Source organism: Chiloscyllium plagiosum, unplaced genomic scaffold (assembly GCF_037043375.1).
Source record: "Chiloscyllium plagiosum isolate Xiang-an unplaced genomic scaffold, Cpla_swu_hap1 HiC_scaffold_13, whole genome shotgun sequence".
Lineage (NCBI taxonomy): Eukaryota > Metazoa > Chordata > Chondrichthyes > Orectolobiformes > Hemiscylliidae > Chiloscyllium > Chiloscyllium plagiosum.
This window is the reverse complement of record NW_028270151.1, coordinates 27,007,997-27,031,118: the sequence shown is the minus strand read 5'-3', so window position 1 is coordinate 27,031,118 and position 23,122 is coordinate 27,007,997. Positions and strand designations below refer to the sequence as shown.

The 23,122-nt window shown below is 40.2% G+C and overlaps 1 pseudogene; it reads left to right on the top strand.

Moving 5' to 3' along the window:
* Positions 1 to 534: 534 nt before the first annotated feature.
* Positions 535 to 5,643, top strand: LOC148148280 (extracellular calcium-sensing receptor-like; annotated as a pseudogene).
* Positions 5,644 to 23,122: the final 17,479 nt, after the last annotated feature.

Here is a 23,122-nt window from a genome sequence, read left to right as displayed (position 1 = left end):
AACTCCATCGAATACAGACCTAAAGATCTGAACCACTCTTCCTAAACCAAGGCCGTCATCCGTGGAACCGTTCTCGTAAACCTAATCTGGATCCCCTCTTAACTCCAGCACATCCTTCCTTAGTTACAGAATCCACAACTGTGCATAATATTCCCCATGCGGTCTGACGAGAGCCTTTTACAGCCTCAACAGAACGCATATGCCCTTGTAGTCTAGCCGTCCTGCACCCACTTTCTTCCGTTCTTTCAATTCTGATAGCGAAAGTCACAACTCTCAGTATGGCGAGCTTGATCCTTTTTTTTGTTCGAAATTTCTGATTATTAATCTTGCATCCATGCGCTGTCATTCGCGAACCCGAAATTTCGGGAAACAAAATGTTGCTATGTACTGGATTCCATTCGCTGTCAGGAAAATGCATTGTCACATTGCTCAGCAATCTTTATGAACGTCTTATTTTACAAAAAGATTTTCCGAATTCTACAATGAATAATAATATAGAAGAAATTTTGCCAACTGGAATCAAAGTAAATTCAGATGTGTGACAGGTTTAGCCAAAGTGGTCTTCGTTGGGCGCTCACTATGGTGTTCGCCGTAGAAATAAACAGGAACACGGAGTTGCTACCACACATGACTCTAGGTTACGAGATTTTCCGACAGCTGTGACGCACCTTCTGAAGCCTTGAAAGGTGTTTTCAATTTACTCAAGGAGAAAGGAGAAAGCGCACCCAACTCCACGTGTGCCGGTGATTGTGGGAGATGGTGCATCTTCACAATCTATCGCAGTGTCTTGACTGGTGGCTCCTTTCGCAATTTGCCTGGTAAGACCTATCAATTAATTTGCGATAAAAATTGACAATAGCAAGCAAAAACACGTACATGGTATTACCTCTGAGTGTCCAGGGATGCGCTAGCTGGGTGGATTAGCCATGGTAAATGCGGGGCTACCAGAATAAGGTGGCTGCTTTTCGGAAGGTCCCTGTATGCTCGATGGACTGATTGGTTCCCATCTGCACTGTAGGGATTCTATGAATCTACAATTACTTCTACAAAATTAAAATGCTGCAGAAGTTGAAGGTCTGAAATAAAAACAAAAATGGCAGAAAAGATAGGGCTGAAAAGACAACTCTGTCTGCCTCTCTCCTCCTGCGGTGGCTGCCTGGCCTGCAGAATATTGCCGGCCTTCTATGTATTTATGTGCAAATAGTGTTGTAGTTGCAGTAGATGGAAAATGAAGAGAAATATCGAGATTGTTGTTATCCGGAAACACTTTCCCAGAAGGTGATTGGGACAAATTGAGGAGCGACTTCCAAAAACGGCATTAATACACAATTGGAAAGGTACATTTACAGATCCATGCAGAAAATTTTGAAGTTTAAGTAGATAGTTGTTTTCAAGAGCCAATGGATCTTAAGTGATTAAAATAAAACAAAGAACTGCGGAACAAAAACAAATTGCTGGAAAAACTCAGCAGGCTTGGCAGCATCTGTGGAGAGAATTCCGAGTTAATGTTTCGGGCTCGGTGACCTTTCCTCAGAACGGCGGTTGCTGGAAGTCTGAAACAAAAACAGACTAAAACCGAGTTCTGAAGAAGTGGTTACTGGATTCGAAATGTTAACTCTGCTTTTTTTTTCTCTCTCTGCCAGACCAGCTGAGTTTCTTCGGCAATTTCTGTTTTTGCTTCAGATCTTCTGTGAGCCCTGTTGTGGACTCAGCGGTGATGCCACAATTTCAGATGTCTCAGTGTTGTGTTTCCCCGCAGATCAGCTACTTTGCATCGTGCGCATGCCTCAGTAATAAGGGTGAATTCCCAACATTCTTCAGATCAATTCCTAGTGATACGGTTCAAATGAAAGCTCTCGTTCGACTCATACACCACTTTGAATGGACCTGGATCGGAGCCTTGGCTGAAGACAACGATTATGGTCGCTTCGGAATGAAATCGTTAATTGAAGAGGCTGCGAAGTTTGAAATCTGCATCACCTACATCGAATTCCTTTCACCTGGGCGCACAAGAGAAAGAATGCGTCAAGTTGCAAAGACCATTAGAACGTCCTCTGCTAAGGTCATGGTCATATTCTGTGGGGAGAGTGACACCATGTCGTTGGTAAACGAACTCACCGACATCCAGGTAAAAACAATGACTGCAGATGCTGGAAACCAGATTCTGGATCAGTGGTGCTGGAAGAGCACAGCAATCCAGGCAGCATCCGAGGACAGGCAAAATCCTGATGCTGCCTGAATTGCTGTGCTCTTCCAGCACCACTGATCCAGAATCACCGACATCCAGCTGATCGCACAGCACAGCAGGTCAAGCAGCATCCGAGGAGAAGGAAGATCGACGTTTTGGGCATAAACCCTTCATCAGGAATGAGGCTTCTGGACTATGGGGGCTGAGAGATAAATGGGGGAAGCCCCACTCCCATTTATCTCTCAGCCCTACTGGCCCACATGCCTCATTCATGATGAAGTGGTCATGTCGAATCTCCTGCTCCTGGAATGCTGCCTGACCTGCTGTGCTTTTTCAGCACCGCATTCTCGACTCTGATCTCCAGCATCTGCAGTCCTCACTTTCTCCTCGTTGATTTTAATCTTACTACAAAGCCTCTTCCAAGGATGCCTACCTTGAAGAAATTCTCTTTTTAAAATTGGAATCAGTAGAGTGTGGAAACAGACCATTTGGCCCAACCAGTCCACATTGGCCTTCCGAAAAGTAACCCACCCAGACCCATTACCATATACTATATGTACCCCTGACTAATAACCTGCAGAATGGGCAATTTAGCATGGCCAATTCACCTGACTTGCACATCTTTGGATTCTGGGAGGAAACCCACGCCCACACAGGGAGAATGTGCAATCTCCGCACGGACAGTCAGCCATGGCTGGAATCCAACCGGGATCCCTGGCGCTGTTAGGCAGCAGTGCTAACCACTGAGCCACCGTGCAGCCTTTGAGCCTCCGTTCAGCCTACAAGGATCTCAGTGAATCTCTCTCTCACTGTAAACCAACCCCCCCCCCCCCCCCACCCCCCCCACCCCCACCTCCCATGTCTTCTCCTCCCATAGCTTTTCCAGCACCACACTCGACTCTGATCTTCAGCATCTGTCGTCCTCACTTTCTCTAAGAATAGGTGTCTTTGAACACATGATTCTCGAAATCTCCCCAGCAGTCGGTATCTCCATCGGCGATGTCTCGTTCTATTTACAACTATCTTTGATAGAACTCTATTGAAATAATTAATTGGTTACTCCGTATTGTGTATTGTGCAACTATCGGTGAATACTATTCCTTGATACCAACACATTCGCAACCACGACCACCACTATCTTAAAGGACAAAGACAGTAGATATATGGGAATTCCTTCCCCTGCAAGATCGCTCTCCAAGCCACTCACCATCTTGACTTGGAAATACATCACCTCTCCTTAAGTGTCGCAGGTCAATATCCTGCAATTTTCTTCCTCAGGGCATTGTGAGTCAACGGACAGAAAATGGATTGCAGCATTTGAAAAATGGAGTTCACCACCACCTTCTCAAGGGCAACGAAGGGCGGACAATAAATTATTGGCTAAACCAGCAATCCTCGCATCCCCTTTGTGAAACAAAACCATGAGGAGCAGTGTCTTTTCTTTGTTAACTTAATTATTTAAATATTCCAATTTTCTTTTCAAACTAAGACACCTCTGCATTAATGTTTATGCGACTCCAATTTTACAATTGCACATTTTAGTTTCATTAACATGCTATTCTTTTATTGCTTTTCCAAATAAGTACTATTACAATTATATGTAGTCATGCAATTTCATTAAAATGAGAATGGCAATGCAATGTCTCTAGCTTCTAATGACTAACCCTTTGGTGGAGCATTTAGATTTTTCTCTGTGGGAAATTCAGAGATTAAATTCAACCTGGTTCCATGATAAATTTGCCAGATATTGTAAACTTCCAAATTGAGTAATCTAGTTCTTTCAGGGAGCGAATCTCTTCACTTCCTTATTGAGTGCGATCCACAACTCTTGTCCCTCGCAGCTAGGTTAATTTAAATTGTTTTCAGGACACCTAAAAATGTTGTCTGTTCATCCAGATGATAAGAACCAATATCTAAGCGGGGTCAAATTTAAAGTTGGAATCCTTGCATAGATTTATTTAATTTATACCCATCTATAATTTGTTACATTCTTCAACAGGATAAAGGCCTGGCTGGAATATCACAATAAGGAAGAGCAAGGAAATAAACCCCCAATGTTCATATCAAAGTGTAATGGATGGGAGCATTAAATGTACACAGACTTACTTAGGAACAGACCTACAATGAGGAACCTACATTTAAATTAGTACGAACAGAGGAGAAGCCATGTTATAGCGATCTTTGAAAACTACACAATACTCCACAGTTAGTAAATGCTAGATGTTTGTACTCCAATGGCTTTTCTTCGCACGAACTGGTAACTGACCGAGTTGCTAAAAATATCGCTCCTGTCTCCCCAGGTTGCTCTCTCAACGTGTAGCAGTACATGTCTTTCAGGTACCAGAAAAGCTGTTCGTAAGGGCCAGCCTGTTTGCTGTTTTGATTGTCTGCCATGCGCTGATGGGGAGATCAGTAACGAAACAGGTAGGCAAGAATGAGAACAATCGGTAGAATTTCAGCAGTGAACATGTGCCAAGACATATCTTGTATTTACCGTGATATTCGACTAGAATCTAAAAACATACATTTGAGCTGTTATTGAAATTTTGTGTCGCGACAGGGTCAACAGAATGCATCAAATGCCCGACAGATTACTGGTCCAATGAGCCATGAAATCAGTGCATTCCGAAAGAAGTTGAATTCCTCTCCTTTCACGAAAACATGGGAATAACGCTGACGGTGATTTCACTGCTTAGAGCTTGTATCACAGGGGCTGTTGCAGCTGTATTCTTACATTTCATGAACACTCCTATTGTAAGGGCCAACAATTCCGAACTGAGTTTCCTTCTGCTAATCTCATTGATACTATGCTTTCTGCGCTCCATTGCATTCATTGGACAGCCATCACCATGGTCATGTATGGTGCGACACACTGTATTTGGAGTTAGTTTTGCTCTATGTATTTCGTGTATTCTTAGTAAAACGCTGGTAATGCTAATGGCATTTAAATCAACTCTGCCCGGCAGTAATGTCATGAAATGGTTCGGACCCAAACAACAAAGGTCAATTGTTTTTATCTGTGCATTGATTCAAGTAATAATATGTGTGATCTGGTTGGTGACCTCTCCCCCATTCCCAGCTAAAAACATCCAAAATCAAAATGCAAAGATTATCCTCGAGTGTGAGGTAGGTTCCACAGCTGCATTCGGCTGTGTGTTTGGTTACATCGGCTTTGTTTAATTCAAGCCCTATTGGCCCGTACGCTACCGGACAGGTTCAATGAAGCGAAGCTCATAACCTTCAGCATGCTCATCTTCTTTGCAGTTTGGGTGACATTTATTCCAGTTTATGTGAGCAACCCTGGAAAATACACGGTGGCTGTTGAGATATTTGCAATTTTAGCATCGAGTTTTGGATTGTTGTTCTGTATGTTTTCTTCAAAATGTTACATAATTTTGTTAAAACCAGAAAAGAACACCAAAAAACACACGATAGCTAAAAATGAACAACCGTAGCATCATAAACGAGTTTTGTAAATTCGGAAACGTCAAGTGACACCATATTGAAGTATTTTGGTACTTCTACAGTTCACGCAAATAGCGTCGACTTCTCTTTCTTTCTCGAACTCTGTTTTAATAAGATTGGTCCGTTTAAAGTACACTGTATAAAAATACAAAACGTCTGGAAAATTCCACGTTCAGTATCAAGTAGAACAATTAATGATATGTTTGTAAGTGTTCGTTGCTGACAAATTTTAGACGTACACTTTTAATTATTGCGACGAGATGCAAGTTAAAAAAAATAATTGGTTTCAATCTTCCAAAACTTAGGACTTTAAATATTCCTGAAGTATTAGAAGTGATCCAAGAGTCACCATATCCCATTCCAAATTTGCAATTGTCTACTTGCCTAAATGTTGTTCATTCCTTCTGTTTTTTTTTCGGAAATTGCTTTGACCTGATTATTATAGTCAAAGGCGTTTTGATGTCAGAAGAACTACCGATGAACGAGCGCCCTTCACCTCCGAGAAATATACTTCTGGATACCTTGTGACGCATTTTCAGCATTTGCCTTTGTAATAATAAATGGTTTGTCAGAAATACTTAAAAATGGAGCAGCATCCATGCAACGACATATGAGGCATGAAAACAACCATATAAAATTGACGTCGTATTTTTTCATTTGCGGTGCGGAGTGTCTTAATGACCAGAAAGGAAATATTTTCGTTATATCACCTTCACTATGGTCCTTTAATAAACAATTTCAGCTTTTCCTTGTCGATAGCACTGTAAACTGAAAACAGAGAAAATAGTTACAGGGTGGGCCATTTAACTTGTCGCCTCTGCTTCGCCATTTTCTGTAATTAGGTTCTGTCCGATCTTCTACTTCAATGGAGCACTTCTAAATACACCTGAACGCTTCATTTTCTGGAAATATATTAGTCTATGTCTTGAACATACTCGATGGTTAATGATCTATAGCCCTCTCTGACAGATAATTTTAAAGTTTCGCCACAGTCGAAATGAAAACTAATTATCCTCACTCTCACCCCACCCACTCCCCCATCATGTCACAATCCCGGTTCTACAGAACTAGCCTGAAACGAAATTCTCGTTGCATCGACGGTCACAACCCCTGTAAAGAACATAAGAACACAAGAACGTAAGAATTAGGAGCAGGAGTAGGCCGTCCGGCCCTTGGAGCCTGCTCTGCTATTCAATAAGTTCATAGCAGATCGTTACGTGGACTCAGATCCACTTATCTCTTAATTCCTTTATTCTTCAAAAAAAAACCCTACCTCAGCTTTAAAAACATTTACTGAAGTAGCATAAACGACTTTACTGGGCAAGGAATTCCATAGATTAACAACCCCCTTGGTGAAGAAATAACTTCTCAATTCAGTCCTAAATCTGCTCCCTGTAATCTTGAGGCTATGCCCTCTTGTCCTAGCTTCACCTGTCAGTGGAAACATCCTCTCTACTTCTAACTTATCTATTCCCTTCATAATTTTATATGTTTTTATAAGATTCCCCCTAAATCTTCTGAATTCTAATGCATATAATCCCAGTCTACTCAGTCTGTCCTCATAAGAAAATCCCCTCAACTCCAGAGTCAACCTAGTGAACCTCCTCTGCACTCCCTCCAGTGCCAGTACATCCTTTCTCAAGATAGGAGACCAAAATCGTATGCAATACTCCAGGGGCGGCCTCACCAGCACCTTGTACAGCTGCAACATAATCTCTATGCTTTTAAACTCAATCCCTTTAGCAATGGAGGACAAAATTCCATTTCCCTTCCTAGTCACTTATTGTACCTGCAGAGCAACCTTCTGTGATTCATACACAAGGACACCCAGGTTCCTCTGCATAGCAACATGCTCCAACGTTTTACCATTCAAGTAATAATCCTTTTTACTATTATTTCTACCAAAATGTATAACTTCACATTTATTTACATTGTATTACATCTGCCAAACCTTTGCCCATTCACTCAATGTATCTATGTTCCGCTGCAACATTTCGCAGTCTTCTACACACTTTGCTCTACCACTCATCTTAGTGTCATCTGCATCTTAGTGTCACCCTACACATGGTCCCAATTCCAAATCATCTATACAAATTGTAAATAACTGTGGTCCCAACACCAATCCCTGAGACACACCACTAGTCACTGTTTCCCAGCCAGAATAGCACTCATTTATCCCCACTCTTTGCGGCCTGCTTGTCAACCAATCCTCTATCCATGCTAATACTTTACCCCCAATGCCATGCATCAATATCTTATGGAATAGCCTGTTGTGTGGCACCTTATCAAAGGCCTTTTGGAAATCTAGGTACACCACATCCACTGGGTCCCCATTGTCCACCTTGCTCATAATGTCTTCATAGAATTCCAAAAGATGTGTCAAGCATGACCTGCCCTTCATGAACCCATCCTGTGTCTGTCCAATGGGACAATTTCTGTAGAGATGCCTTGCTATTTCTTCCTTGATAGTAGACTCATGCATCTTTCCGACTACAGAGGTTAAATTAACTGGTTTTTAATTCCCCACCTTTTGTCTACTTCCCTTTTTAAAGAGTGGCATCACATTTGCTGTTTCCAATCTGATGGGACTGTCCCAGAGTCCAGCGAATTTTGGAAAATTATTGCCAGTGCACCTGGTATTTATTCCACCATCTCTTTTAATACCATGGGATGCATTCTATCAAGGCCAGGAGACTTATCGATCCTTAGTTTGCCCAACACTACCTCTTCTGTAATAAGTTAAAAATCACACAACACCAGGTTAAATTGGAAGCACACTAGCTTTCGGAGCGATGCTCCTTCATCAGGTAATTGTCACAATCACCTGATGAAGGAGCGTCGCTCCAAAAGCTGGTGTGCTTCCAATTAAACCTGTTGGACTATAATCTGGTGTTGTGTGATTTTTAACTTTGTACACCCCAGTCCAACACCGGCATCTCCGAATCATGTCTTCTGTAATGATTGTTTCCAGGTCCTCACCTACCTTTGTCTCTTTGTCAATTACTGGCATGTTATTAGCGTCCTGCACTGTGAAGACCAATATAAAATACCTGTTCAGTTGCTTCAGCCACTTCATCATATCAGATAATGAAATTCCCCTTTCCATTCTCTAAAGGACCAATGTTTACTTTAGCCGCTCTTCTTCATTTTGTATATTTATACATACTTTTGCTATCTGTTTTACATTCTGTGCTAGTTTTTTCCAATGTTCTATCTTACATTTCTTTATAGCTTTTTTTGTGGCTTTCAGTTGACCTTTAAAGTTTTCCAAAACTTCTAGTTTTGTGCTGCTTTTGGCCACTTTGAATGCCTTCTCTTTCAATTTGATAGACTCCCTTATTTCCTTAAATACCCCTGGCAGATTACCCCTTTTCTTACAGCCCTTTCTTTTCACGGGCATGTACTTTTGCTGAGTACTTTGAAAAATAGTTTTGAAAGTCCTCCATTGCTCATCAACTGTCCCACCATAAAATTCTTGTTTCCAGTCTACTTTATTCCTCCCTCATTCCATTGTGGTCTCTTTCCAGTCTCCAGCACAGGACCCTGGTATTGGATTTTATCTTTACACTCTCCAACTGTATTCTAAATTCAACCATACTGTGATCATTCCTTCAAAGGTGATCCCTACCATGAAGTTATTAATTTTTCCTGTCTTATTACACAGGACCAGATCTAGGATAGTTTGCTCCCTCATCGGTTCCATTACATACTGTTCAAGAAAACTGTCATGGGTACACTCAATGAACTCCTCGTCAAGGCCACCCTGACTGAGCTTGTTCGACCAATTTACATGTAGATTAAAATCCTCCATGATGATTTTACAGGCATTAGTTAGTTCTTTGTTTATTGCCCACTCCAATGTAATGTCATTATTTGGTGGCCTATACACTATGCCTATCAGTGATGTTTTCCTCTTAGAATTTCTGATTTCCACCCAAATGGATTCAACCTCATTCTCCATAGAACCTATGTCATCTCTTAGGACCACCCTGATGCCGTCCTTGAATATCACAGCTACACAATGTCCCTTGCCTTCCTGTCTGTCCTTCCGAATAGTCTGATACCCCTGGATATTTAACTCCCAGTCGTGACCATCCTGTAACCACGTCTCTGTAATGGCCACCAAATCATATTTATTCATGATGATTTGTGGCATTGACTCATCAACCTTTATATGAATGCTAGCAGCATTCAGGTAAAGCACCTTTATGTTAGCTTACTTCTCCTCATGATTTCTAGCATCTCTGATAATATCACCTGAGTTATCTTTCATTTTTGCTTCTTTCATAGTCTGCCTTGAACTTAAACCTTCCTGCACACATGCTAACTTTCTGCTTACCTTTTTATTTACCATCTTACTCCCTGCCATTTTCCCTTTCCCTTCCCTCCAGAAATGGGGGAAAAAGTTTGCATGTTCCAGAGGGGTTACTTGCCATGCAATCAAACTGCTGATTTGGAGTTATTTTCCTTTTTATTAGACTGTCTAAGTCTGTGACAACAAAGACAAAGTCCATAAATAGTATTTAAGCAACAGGTGGCATAGGGCCCCGTGCACTCACTCCCTGAAGCAGTGTTTGCAGCAAGTAAATTTAATAAGTCCTACCTGCTACCCCTGCAAAAGTTTGCCAAACTATTCTTCCAAAATGACATGATAGTGATTGTAAAGAGATCAGCCAGATGGACCGCATAGAATATGAGTTCCCTGACTGGGGCTGTTAAACTCATCCAGTCAGGGATCCCTGGCAAAGAGAAAAAAACAGAAGTGTCAGATGTTCTGTTCAGGCTGAGAGCTGGCTCTGAGGAAGTTGGATCAGTGTCAGGGAATTTCCATGCATAAGGAAAGGGTGACTTGGTGGTGAGGTTATTTTGGTTGTGAGGAGAGAAAAGCACACTCCTGAAGAAATTCACTTGCAAAGGCTATCTTTGAGTCAGGGTAAGCATTGTTGGTAACATGCCAATATCTGGAAAGTTTGACTCATTCAATCCTGCTATGAATGATTGGTCCAATATGTGGAAAGAATAGGGTTTTTTGCGGAAATGACATTAGGGCAGATGAAAATCAAATAGTAAATCACCTGACAGCTTGTGGACCCACAGCAAATTTGGATATTAGAAGCTTGACTTACTCTGAGGCACAGATCCTAAAATGTATCAAGAGTTGATGGATTTAGCTAAGGTATACTATGACCCCCAAGCCTCCTCTTATTCTGAGATGCTACCAATTTTACTTCGCAATTCAAGAACCAGAGGAATCTGTATCTGGATTTTTGACTAGGTTAAGATGACTGGCAGAAGCATGGGGCTTTGATTTAACCCTTAATGAGATGCTGAGAGACCGCTTGGTATGTGAAATTAATGATATAACTGCACAAATGTGCCTATTAGCGGAAGTATAATGCGACTTCAAATAGACACTACGAAAGGCTTTATCATTGGAAAATGCAGCAAATGAAGCATATAAATTGCAGAGATATGGAAGTGGACACCTTAGCCAGTCCGACTGAGCCAGAGAAACACCACGTGAGTGAAGGCAATTGCATAGCCTCACTCAGGACATATCCCGAACAGTGAGATTACAGGTCAGCTCAAGGCAAAATTCTAAAACAAAGCCAAACCTTGGCCATACAGTGAAAATTTTCTTCAGCATCTGCTGGTGTGTGGACTCGAGACAGTTAAGGAGTCTCATTTGAACTAAACAGAGTAAGAAAAATTATAGACCAGTACCCAGAAGAGTGCATACCCTGAAAAACTCACCTATATCTGATCTGGAAAAGGTAAATTGCTTAGCAACATCCAAATCAGAACTAATCAACATAAACATCTGGCTAAAATGTCAACTGGCATTAACAGACATCAATGCCAGCATGCCATTATTGCTCTGTTGTGAGAAGTTTCAGATTGAGTTACCACCAATTGTATAAAAGGCTCAGACCCAAGCTTGATGGGGAAAAGAATGTTGTGAAAGATTCACCTAGATTGGCTCAACATGTTTTAATTGGAGACATTTAAGAGACTCTTGGATAGGCACACAGAAGATGGTACAATGAAGGGTATGCAGGTTAGTTTGATATTAGAGTTGGTTAAAAAGGTTGGCACAACATTGAGGGCTGAAGGCCTGTACTGTACTGTTCTATGTTCTATTTTCAATGACGATCAAAGGCGCCAAGGCTACCTTGCATGTTGACCAGGAAACAATTCCGTGATTCACCAAGGCTACCAAGTACCATTTGTCTTATGAGCAAAAGCTGAGGCAGAAATGAGAAGACTGGAAAGTGAATGAATCATCCAACCAGTTCATCCAATCAGCTGCAATTAATAAGAATTAGGGATTGTATCAACATACCAGACTGCCATTTGGGGTGTCCTCAGTCTGTGCAATTTTTCAGCGTATGATGGAGAACATTTTACAAGGTGTACCCGAGGACCTTCTTTATCTAGATGATGTGCTAATAATAGAGAAGCCCAATAAGGAGCAATTAGAGAACTTGGACATTCTCCTTACATGTATTTCCCAGGTGAGCGGACGTCTTAGAAAGGAAAAATGCAGATTCCAGGCATCGCAACTGACCTGCTTGAGCTACAGGTTCAACAAGACCAGCTCACACCCATTGGAGGATAAAGTAAGGGGGATCAAAAGTGATCTGCCTCCCATATCTGTGTCAGAGCTTACATCTTTCATTGGCTGGTGAGCTATTGTGGAAAGTTCATACATAATCTGGCCTCGATCCAAGCATCGTTGCATCAACTCTTATAAAAGGGTTAGCCTTGGCAATGGTCGCTGAGCTAGGCCATGGATTTCAGGGAAGTGAAGAAACAACTATCAGCCTCTCAAATGATCCCAAGTGAGATCTTGTGTTGCATGTGATGCCTCCTCATACAGCATCTGGGTAGTATTAAGCCATAGGTGTCCCAATGGTGGAATGACCTTTAAAAAATGCATCCAGGACATTGTTGCCAATGGAGACTATAAATGTGCCCAGGTAGAGAAAGAGGATTTGGTGGTCATATTTGGAGTCAGGGAGTTCCACAAATATGTTGACGGACATAAATTTCTAATAATAACGGATCACAAACCACTGCCAGGTCTACATAAAGATAACCAGACAATGCTGCCCCTAGCTTCAAGCTAAGTTCTGCTTTGCGCTCTAATACCCAAGTGCATATCTTTACAAATTGGAACACCATTCAAGTGAGGCCAAATAGCAAATGTGGATTCATTGAGCTACCTCTCCCAGTAGATAAATTGCTGGTAGTACAACCACCAGAAGAGTCTGTAATGGTTTCAAATTTTCTTGATATGATTTCAGTCACAGCTGACAATATCAGGCTTTGGGCACAGAAAGATCTGATCCTGTTTAAACTGAAATCGCTGGAGTTGGGAGGTGGGGGAACAATAGGTGAAATGGCATCAGGAATGGCAATGCTGGATGCAAGACTCCACTAAACTGGTGAGACAGTTTATTTCAAGGGACAAGGTTTGTTGCAGGGACCACAGGAATGGCCCTGCATAGACAACAGGCATGGTTGATGCAAGGTGAGGTCCAGTGTTGTTTAACTTTTGGGTAGGTGCCACAGTCCTAAACAAGGACATTGATCATATGAAACCCGCAAACTCACACATAGTATGAGAGCAAAATGTACCCGACTACTCAACTGCTTTTCTAAGCGTTCAGGAATATGTGGGTTCTCGCGGTCCATCAAACATTGAAGATGCCTTTGAATCTGTGATAGAAACGATGCATGTCACTGCCTTGACACTTTTGCTGCCTGAAGATATGAATGATTTCTTTTGAGATGCTGCAGTGCAATAGGCAAACTGGTGAATGTTACATGCCACCCGTATCAGAGGCAAAGTTGGAGGAGCCTGACCCGGTGCTAAAAGGAGCTACAAAAGAAACGAACCTGCCCGTGACCTTGGATCCAGTGGGGCAGGGGTGCAGTGATGGTAACAAGTTCAATTCGGTCGACCTCATAGTTCCCTGATTAGTGCTTTGTATATGTTCCAATCAGGGAGCCCAGGCCGATAGATATAAACAGAGAGCCCGCACTTAGGTGGTAGTGTGGGGGTTAAATTATAAAAAAAAAGAAAAAAAAAAATGAACAGAGAGCCAAAGGTTATGATTGATCCGTGAGTGAGCTCTATGGAAGTTGGATCAGTGTTCAGGACTTTCCATGAGTAAGTAAAGTTGATGGGATAATTGCCTCTGTGGAGTTATTACAGACATGACTTTCTGCAACAAGTGGATCACAGGCACATTAAAGCACTCATTAAATTTTCAAGAAGTTTTGAAATTTCCCTCAATCCCTTGATAAAAAAAGTTTAAAATCCAAAGGTGTTCAGTTATTTAAATATCTTCCACTCTCCTAATCATTTAAATACAAATACCCATATATATATATATATGCTGTATTTGATGTATAGTCAAGTCAAGCTTGTGCTTATATCCATTTTCAATTTTTATAGTTCTTAATGCATTTTCAATCCTTTTACCTACCACTGAACTTACCAGCAGTGTATGCATTTTCCTTCTATGTAATACTATTGTGACCATGCATAGTCACCCATCAACTGTACATTTCTAGTGTGGAGATTGTTATGTACCAGACCAAACGCCCTCAAAATACATCAAGAAGATAGCCTAGACCCCAACATTTTCTTATTTTACAAGCAAGTGTCAGACATTCCACATGCAATTCAATTGTTCAAACTACGAGGCTTGAAGCAAAGCACACTTTATTTCTTATGCAACAGTTGAAAAACAGATAAAGTAAGAATTTTTAAGGAGTAGCTTATCTGTAACTCTATCAAAATATGTAAGAAAACAATGTATATGTTAACAACCACTGGTTAGCTGGTCCAAGCTTGTAACATCCAATAAACAAACCTTTGGCAAATTCAGTAAAATACATTGTCTCACATGCAATTCTAGCAGCAGGAAGAAGAGAGAAATAACACAACAACAACAATATTAATATTATTATTAATAATCACAAAATAACAGCTTCCATATCAAACTTTAAGAACCTATAAACTATTGAAAGCTAAACTAAAATCCTGGTTTTGTGGAAACCTGACCTCACACCTTCATGCTGCTTCTATTGTTCCAACCTTTTTAAAAAACCAAGCCTCAGACCTCACAAGCTGTTTGTTTTATTGGTTTGGAAGAGACTGTTCATCACATCTTTTTCAACCCTTCTTAAAAAAAGGACAGCATACAACTCCTAAAGCCATAATATTGACACGATTCCCCCCCTTTAAAAATGAATGATCAGTATACAAGGATGGCTTCATCATTAAATACCTTTAATTATACATTATCAGTATACAGTAATACATACACATTACAATGACTCTAAGCATGAAAAAATTCAAAATATGGTCCCTTTCTGTCTCTTCCTTCCCACCACTGAATCCCTCAGTCTTCACTCGCCAAAGTCATGGCAACACATTAGCAATTATGTTCTTTTATCCTGCCATGTGTAGACCTTTTAAATTGAATGACTGCAATAATAGGATCCATCTAAATAGTTTGGAATTTTAATGCTGAAAATTTTCCAAAAACTGTCTGGGGTTATGATTAGTGCATTGAAATGTCTCAGACACACTACTGAAAATGTAAGTGTTGAAATGTTGCAATGCCAACACCAAACTCAAAGTCTCCTTCTCAATTGTGGAATATTCCTGCTGATGAATATTGCTTTTTGGAAAAATACCCAATAGGTCTTCCTATCTTCTCATCATCGTCTTGCAAGAATACAGCACCAACACCAATATCACTTGCAAAACTTTCCACCTTGAATGACTTTGCATAGTTAGGTGGGCTTATGCCCGAAACGTCGATTCTCCTGTTCCTTGGATGCTGCATGACCCAGTGTGGCATTATTAATCAAGCACAGTATTACAGTGGCAGAAGGACATTTGATGAGTACTCATCTACTGAAGTAGTATGGGCTGAGGTTAGAAACAGAAAAGGCGAGGTCACCCTGTTGGGAGTTTTCTATCAGCCTCCGAAAAGATCCAAAGATTTAGAGGAAAGGATTGCAAAGATGATTCTGGATAGGAGTGAAAGTAACAGGGTAGTTGTTATGGAGGACTTTAACTTTCCAAATATTGACTGGAAATGTTATAGTTCGAGTACTTTAGTTGGATAAATTTTTGTCCAATATGTGCAGGAGGCTGGTGAAATATTGCGGAAAGTTCATACGTAATCTGGCCTCGATCCCTCCATCTTTGCATCAACTCTTATAAAAGGGTTAATCTTGTAGATAGGCCAACAAGAGGCAAGGCCACATTGAATTTGGTACTGGGTAATGAAACAGGCCAAGTGTTAGGTTTGGAGGTAGGTGAGCACTTTGGTGATAGCGACCACAATTCAGTTACATTTACTTTAGCAATGGAAAGTGTTAGGTATATACAACAGGGCAAGAGTTATATCTGGGGGAAAGACAATTATGATGCAATTAGGCAAACTATAAGGTGTATAGGATGGGGAAGGAAACTGCAGGGCATGGGCACAATTGAAATGTGGAGCTTGTTCAAAGAACAGCTACTGTGGGTCCTTGACAAGTGTGTACCTGTCAGGCAGGGAGGAAATGGTCGAGCAAGGGAGCCATGGTTTACTAAAGAAGTTGAATCTCTTGTCAAGTAGTAGAAGGAGACTTATGTAAAGATGAGACATAAAGGCTCAGTTAGGGCACTTAAGAGTTATAAATTAGCCAAGAAGGGCCTAAAGATAGAGCAAAGAATAGGCAGGAACACACATGAAATCGTTGACAGGTAGGATCATGGGAAACCCAAAAGCTGTCCAAAGATAGGTCAAGAATAAAACAATGGCAAGAGTATGATTTACACCAGTCAAGGACAACAGTGGGAAGTGTGCGTGGAGTCTGAGGAGATAGGAGAGGTGCTAAATTAATATTTTCACTAGTATTTGCAATGATATCGAGGTGAATACTGAGATACTGACTATTAGATTAGATAGGATTGAGATTCATAAGGAGGAGGTGTTAGCAATTCTAGTAAATGTGAAAACAGATAAGTTCCATGGGCCAGATGGGATTTATCCTAGGATTCTCTGGCAAACTAGAGAGGAGATTGCAAGCCTATGGTTTTGATCTTTATGTCATCATTGTCTACAGGAATAGTGCCAGAAGACTAGAGGACAGCAAATATTGTCCCCTTGTTCAAGAATTGGAGTAGAGCCAAACCTAGTAGTTATAGACCAATGAACCTTACTTTGATTGTGGGTGAAGTGCTGGAAAGGATTTGAAGAGATAGGATTTATATTCATTTAGAAAGGAATAATTTGATTAGGGATAGTCAACACAGTTTTGTGAAAGGTAAGTCATGCCTCACAAACCTTATTGAGTTCTTCGGAAAGGTGACCAAACAAGTGGATGAGAGTGAAGTGGGTGATGTGGGGCATAAGGATTTCAGTAAAGCATTTGGCCAGTTTCCCCATGGTAGGCTGTTCCAGAAAATACAGAGGCATGGGATTGAGGGTGACTTAGAGTTTTGGATCAGAAATTGGTTAGCTGAAAGAAGACGGAGGGTGGTGGTTGATGGGAAATGTCAATCTTGGAGTTCAGTTACTAGTGGAGTACCACAAGGTTCTGTTTTGGGGTCACTGCTGTTTGTCATTTATATAAATGACCTAGATGAGGGGATAGAAGGATGGGTTAGTAAATTTGTGGATGACACTAAGGTCAGTAGAGTTGTGGACAATGCTGAAAGATGTTGCAGGTTACACAGGGACATAGATAATCTGTAGAGTTGTGATGAGAGGTGAAAAATGGAGTTTAATATGGAAAATTGTGAGGTGATTCACGTTGGAAAGAATAACAGGAATACAGAGTACTGGGATAGTGTGGATGAGCACAGAGATCTTGGTCTCCATGTACATAGATCCCTGGAAGTTATCACCAGGTTGATAGGGTTGTTAAGGAGGCATACGGTGTGTTAGCCTTTATTGGTAGAGGTATTGAGTTTTGGATCCATTAGGTCATGTTGAAGCTGTACAAACCTCTGTTGCAGCCACACTTGGAGTATTGTGTACAGTTCAAGTCACTGCATTATAGGAAGGATGTGGAAGCTTTGGAAAGGGTTCAGAGGAGATTTACGAAGATGTTGCCTGGTATGGAGAGAAGGTCTTATGAAGAAGGGCTGAGGGAACTGAGACTGTTTATGTTAGAGAAAAAAAAGTTGAGAGGTGACTTAATAGAGACATACAGGATTATCAGAGGATTAGACAGGGTGGACAGTGAGAGCCTTTTTCCTCAGATGGTGATGGCTAGCATGAGAGGACATAGCTTTAAATTGAGGAGTGATAGATAAAGGACAGATGTCTGAGGTAGTTTATATACTCAAAGAATAGTAAGGACATGGAATGGCCTGCCTGCAACAGTACCAGACTCACTAACTTTAAGGGCATTTAAATGGTCATTGGATAAACATACGGATGATAATGGAATATTGTAGGTTAGATGGGCTTCAGATTGGTTTCACAGGTCAGCGCAACATTGAGGGCCAAGGGCCTGCACTGCGCTGTAATGTTTTATGTTCTGTTAGTATCCTTTGATTAAGTCCTCTAAGGAATATAAATTTCTTTTCCCATCTTCTCAACCCAGTCTTCCAAACATGGAATAGGCTGTAAATGAGATTTCATAACTGCATTGACTCTGTGATAGTTCACATGTTATCATTGGGTACTATCTACTTTGACACCATTACTATAAGTGAGCTCCATTCGCTGCAACTCACTTTGATTATACTGTTTTTGAGCAGACTTCAATGTCATTTTGAACATGTGCCAACTTTTAGATGGTTAAGTCCCTAATGATGTTGCTTAATTGGAACAGCATTTCTTATAACTACATCATGCATCATCAAAGTATTACTTTCCAGCATTTTTACAAATATCTCCTCATGTGATGATAATAACTATTTTAGATCATTGTGATTGCCGTGTGGAAGGTAACTCAATAATTTATCCCAATTTTTGAGAACTTCCTGAAAGTCCAAATTTAATTTGATGAATATCCAATTTAGAATAATCTGAACTTTGTCCTTCACTCTGTGTTGCAATGAGGAATATGTTCCCAGTTTGCTTTCCTTCACTGTCAAAATATGTTTTGAGCATATTCACATGACACACGACATGAGATTTCTTTCTATCTGGTGTTCTTATCAAATAACTCATCTCACAAAATTTCTATTCAATTTGATAAGGCCTACTACACCTCGTCTTTTACGATTAGTTTACCATTGGGAATAATAATAATGCATTGTGAATTTTTGATTTCTTGTCTGCTTCCTTATCATTCTTCTTTGATTTCTCCTCCTGTTTTAACCTATGGTTTTGTGATCTTATTACTACATAGTCAGGAAAAATCCCAGGATATCATTCCTGTAACGCACCAGTTGTCTGATTTTCCACTGGCTTTTCCTCCAACAGTGATCCAGCTTTACTGTTATGAAGGATATACTTCATTTCTGGAACCAAGGATATAATAAAGAATTTCGCTGTTACTCCTACCATTACTTCATTCACCAGATTATCCAATCTCACTTGATACAATGGAACACTATTTTTCTTACCATGAATTCCACATATTACAAACTCCTTTGGCATTTCTCCTTCCAAATTACATATCTCCTCATCTCTAGCCATCAAAGATTGAATTGCTCCCCTATATCTTAAAATTTCACTTTCTTCACTTGGTCCTCCTGGCATATATGAGTAAATCTTGTTCGCAAATAAATTCTTTAAAGATTTCTGATATTCTCTTATCAACCAACCCCTGAACAATTTGTGCAACCTTTTGCAGTTCTTTATCTTCCACTGAACTTTAACACTTCTACAAAACTCACTGCCACATCTTGTTTTCCTACATTTGTCTTCCCAGTGCTTTTTCAAAATTACCAACACTGTGACTTCATGTGGTCTACGTTTTTACATTGAAAATACCTGAGCTGTTTTGACTTCTCTTTCTCTGTCATCGGTTTCCTTTTTACCCTGTAGTAAGCTATCTTTACTATCTTTAATGACATCTGCCTTTCTCTGACCACATTTTATCTTTTCCCCAGTTTCTATTCCTTACAGATTGTAATTGATGTTGGAAGCCAAACTTTGATTTATGAACCAAGTTATAATGGTCTGCCATTTCTGTTGCTAGTCTTGCATTCTTAATTCTCCATATGAGTTCTCATTGCTTCAGGAAGTGAATTTGAACACCTCAAAAATAATTGTCTCTCTCTATTCGTGTCACATGCTTTATCTATTTTCAGTATCTAATTGTCAAAGTTAATGTGTTTGATCATTAATCCTTTTAGACTCCACATACATGTGATTAGGTTCCCTTTTTTGATTCCTAAAATGTTGTCTGTAAGCTTCTGGAACTAGTTCATTTGTACTCCAAATCATGTTTCCACCTCATCAAATGCCACAAATACCTGCCCTGATGTTGATTCAAATACAGTACCTCACCAGATCTATCTGCCAGTTTTGTCAGGATTAACAATACCCACAGAGTCATCAGCCTTTGCATTAGTTCAGTCACTTTCTCAAATGAAAGGCTTCTATATCCTGCTTGTCTCACTTAGGCAAGGCTTGGACATATTTAAACAGATCATTCCCACCTGACATTTGACTATGATGGGTTTTCTCCCCACCACTCTTCATATCATTATCCCTACCTTTTCACCTCTACCTCCAACTTTTGAAGTTGACTTTGAGTTTTCAGTTCGAACGTCTGGAGGTCCACAACTCTGTCTTTCTTCTGCTAGGGCCTTCCTTCCCTTTTCTTTTTTCTTCTGCAAGAACTATTATATTTTTCTGTGTGTTTTTTGCTTTCAATGACTTAAAGAGTCCTTACTGCACCAGGTGCACCCTATTTAAATCAACCAAATGCAACACCCAAAAAGAGAACACCAACAACCACCACTCACTGCCTCTGTGTCTAATAATCCTATATCCAGATTGGAATTAGAGATTTGATCCTGACAAGAGTCCACGATTTGTTATGGATCAGAGTAGAACCCGTAAAAAATTATTAAGAGAATAGCCTAGACCCCAACACTTTCTAACTTTTGTAGGCAAGCATAAGGGATTCCAGATGCAATTCAGTTGGGCAAACTACCAAACTTGAAGCAAAGTGCACTTCATTTCTTACACTACAGTTAAAATACAGACAGAATAAGAATTTTAAAAATTAACTGTAACTCTACCAAAGTACTTAACAAGATATTGAGTATGTTAACTACCACTGATTAGCTGTTCCAAGATAGTAACATCGCAGAAACACACTCTTGGAAAAGGTAAATTCAGCAAAATAGATTGTTTCACATGCAACTATAACTATGGGAAGAGAACTGAAGTTGTTAGCTGTAACAGAGTGAGGAGCAATAGCTTCCACATCCAGCTTCAAGACCCTACTAAAAGTTAAACTAAAATCCAGGTTCTGTAGGAGCCTGACCCCACCCATTGAGGCTTCTTCTATTTGAACCTCAACAAAAAAAACTCCCAAAGCTTCACAAGTTGCTCACTTTATTGGCTTGGAACAGGTCGCTCAACAACTCTTAAAAAAAAAGAATAAATGTCTTAAACCCACAGTAACATAACAATATATTATTTTAGGATGAAAAACAAGTTTATTAAGATGCATAGTGTGCCTCCTTTAATATCTGGCACTTCCATCTGAGCTCATATCTGATTTTTCCTATTGATCACTATTGTAATTTTTTTATTCACATTTTTGCAAATGGCTGCATTTAATTTTAAGTCCATTAATTTCAGACCAATGTTTCTCAACCTTGAACAAAATGTGAAATTCCAGTCCATCATGCAATGATCACTCATGCTTAATATGAAATAATGCATTATCCTATTCCTAAAAATAACCAGCTCCTCAGTTTTCTCCTGAAACTGTTATTGAAGAAAATTGTCTGACATGTACCTTATGACCACAAAGATTTGATGCTAGCTAGTCAATGCCCTGTATTCAAAATAAAGGTGCATGTTTTAGAATAGATAGGCATTCCTCGAAGACATAAGCATGAAAAGAGGTGAATCGAACATGACTGATGAAAGAGTTAAACATGGAATGATGTTTTAATGTTTGGTTTATTGTAGGGACGTACAGTGAAAGTGTTGTTTTGTATGGTACCATACAACGTGAATCATTGGAGCCGAACAGAGTGGAGAATAGAGTGTTACAGTTGCAGAAAAGTTGCAGAGCAAAATCGGAACTAACACTTATGAGGTCTGTTCAAACTTCTGAAAGTAGTAGGGAAGGAGCTGTTCTTCAATCTGTTTGTACATGTATTCAAACTTCTTTCAGTTTTGCCTGAAGGAAGAGGGTGGCAGAGAACAAAACCAGCATGGAGGGGTCTTTGATTGTTTTGAGTGCTTTCCCAAGGCAGCAGGAAGTAAAGATGAAATGAATGGATTGAAGACTGGTATGCGTGGTGGACTGGGCTATGGTCATGACTCTTTGTAGTTTCTTGCTGAAGCCCTCTCTGAGAGACAATGATACATACATTGGCAAAGATACACTGGAGACAATTGGAACTCTATAAAGCCACAATTCATTTATTAAGTACTTAAACGAATACTACATACTTTTAACTACTCGAGATATCTCAGTCACTGTCTTTCACTACCCTGATTTCTATAACTAAACCAAAATATTATTATCCAGGAGAGTTTGTAGTTTGCCAGGCTGAAACTCTGTTTGACGTCTTCACCATGCCTCCTGACATAGGGTATTTCTTGCACAGCATTAATCTTCGAAGTGTTGTTGAACAAAGGGATTTTTTTCAGGTTCTTTACACATAAGTCTCTGTGCCAAATGTATGCCTTATTTGGAATTATGTGTGTATGTGATCAAAGCTTGACATTTTGTCAAAATGGAGCAAAAATGACAGGGTAGTTGTTATGGCATCTTTAACATTTAAAATATTGATGGGGAATATCATAGATCAAGTACTTTAGATGGGTCAGCTTTTGTCCTATGTGTGCAGGAGGGTTTCCTGACACAGTATGTAGACAAGCCAACATGGGGCGAGGCCACATTAGATTTGTTCCTGGGTTCTGAATCCAGCCAGGTGCTAGAATTAGAGGTAGGTGAACACTTTGGTGATAGTGACCAGAATTCACTTATGTTTACTTTAGCGATGGAAAAGGATAGGTATATGCTGCAGGGCAAGAGTTACACCTGGGGGAAAGGCAATTGTGATGCGATTAGGCAAGATTTAGGATGCAGAGGATGGGAAGGGAAGCTGCAGGGGATAGGCACATTTGAAATGTGGAGCTTATTCAAGGACCAGCTACTGTGGGTCCTTGATAAGTATGTACAAGTCCGGGAGGGAGGAAGTTGTTGAGCATGGGAGCTGTTGTTTCCTAAGCACGTTGAATCTCTTGTCATGAGAAAGAAGTAGGCTCATATTAAGATGCGATGTGATGGCTCCAT